Raw genomic sequence first — 1850 nt, 5'->3', positions numbered from 1 at the left:
ACAAAAAAGACACAGACTGGCTGACTGAATAAAAAAACAAAATTAAACAGTGTGTGGCATGCAAGTAACTCATCTAATCCAACCTATTCATGTACTAAAAATTATAGGATCAAAAACAAACATTTCATGCACCACAAACCCCCCAACAAGCAGAGACAGCAATTCTGGTATCAGATGTGGTAAACTTCAAGCTACTACCAAAATAAATAAATAAATAAATAAATACTAACACAAACATAGTAGGGGATTTTTGTTTGTTTGTTTGTTTGTTTGTTTTAATTGAGGTTATTGGTAAAATCTAGGTATACAATACAATTACATTCATCATTGAGATTCTGTACCTTTACATAATAGGTCTTGATTCTCATTTTTCCCCTTGTCCCTGCCCTCCCTTCACCCCCTCCTCCCCTCCCCATTTACAAACACTTTATTTCCATTTTTTCAGTTTCTCATATTTTTTTCCTCTCCCTTATTACCTCTCCCCCACCCTTCCCACTTTCCTTAGACCTTTAGCCCTTTACTTCCTATTTCACATTATTAATTATCTCATTAGGATCCTGTGTACTATTATAGTTTTTCACACCAAAGAAGCTATTCCATATTTCAGTTAAAGAAATCTCTGTATGAACATTAAAAATAGGGAATCCTAAAATAAAACTAAAAAGGAAAGTAAAAGAGAAAAGCCAATGATGTAACATCAAAATAATCCTTAATTCTGGAGATAAAAATGGTCCCTGAGCATATTTAAATTGCTTCTCACTCTTATAGTCTTATTCTTTTTTCATTATTTAGAGAATACTTTATTAATTTCTGTAATCAAACCCACGTAGATATGACCTTACATATTTAGTACAATGTGTTACTCCTATACACAGGGAAAAAAATAAATTAATTAATTAATTAACATTTCTAGACCAATATGGTTGTCCATTTCTGTACAATGCCAAGTCAACACAGTAAATTGGGATGACTTTTTCCGAAGTTGGCAGCACCGTTGAAGTTTCCCAAAATTCAATTTATATATGTGTGTGTGTGTGTGTGTGTGTGTGTGTATAAAGACTAATAGTATGTTATGCATTGATAGCAGCAACAGCTTTTCCAGGTTCTGCAGTCATCTGAACCTGAATTATAGACATTCAGCACATTCCATTAAAAAAAGAAACAAAGAAAAGAATAATATCCAGTAAACAGCAAAGTTCTGTTGCTGCTGTGATACCTGGCACCATTTTTTTCTATTAGCCTCTTAATTGTCATCTGGAAAGAGAACATTCTAGAGTAATATAATTAAATATAGCTCTGATAAAGCACAGTCTTTACTATGTATCATAAAGCAGGTACTAGATATTTTACATTCATAGAGGTATGATACAGTACTGTCCTACATCAATAATACTAGATTCAGTTTTGGTTTGAAATTTACTTTGTCTGCAAATAAGATTGCTACTCCTGTTTTTTGCGGGGGCTCCTGTCACATGGAGAATTGTTTTCTATCTTTTCACTTTCAGTCTATGGGCTTCTTTTTGCACTAGGTGTGTTTCTTGTATACAACATATTATTGGATTTTGCTTCTTATTCCATTTTGCCAGTCTAATTCTCTTCATTGGTGAGTTGAGGCCATTGACAATGCTGGTTATAACTGATATGTACTGACTTATTATTGACATGTTATTGGCCTTTTGTTGACTCTTTTTACTTTTTCACCTTCTCCTTTTAATTTCTTGCCTTGCCTATTTGATTTGCTCTGTTGGGCCTCATGGTGTTGTTGCCTTCATTGTCTTTTTCTAGGATCTTGTTTAGAATTCCTTGTAGTGCTGGTTTGGTATTCATGTAGTTTCTCAGGTGTTCTTTGT

This window comes from Fukomys damarensis, unplaced genomic scaffold (assembly GCF_012274545.1).
Source record: "Fukomys damarensis isolate Sample0158 unplaced genomic scaffold, DMR_v1.0_HiC HiC_scaffold_35, whole genome shotgun sequence".
Taxonomy (NCBI): domain Eukaryota; kingdom Metazoa; phylum Chordata; class Mammalia; order Rodentia; family Bathyergidae; genus Fukomys; species Fukomys damarensis.
Note: the sequence above shows the minus strand (reverse complement) of the source record.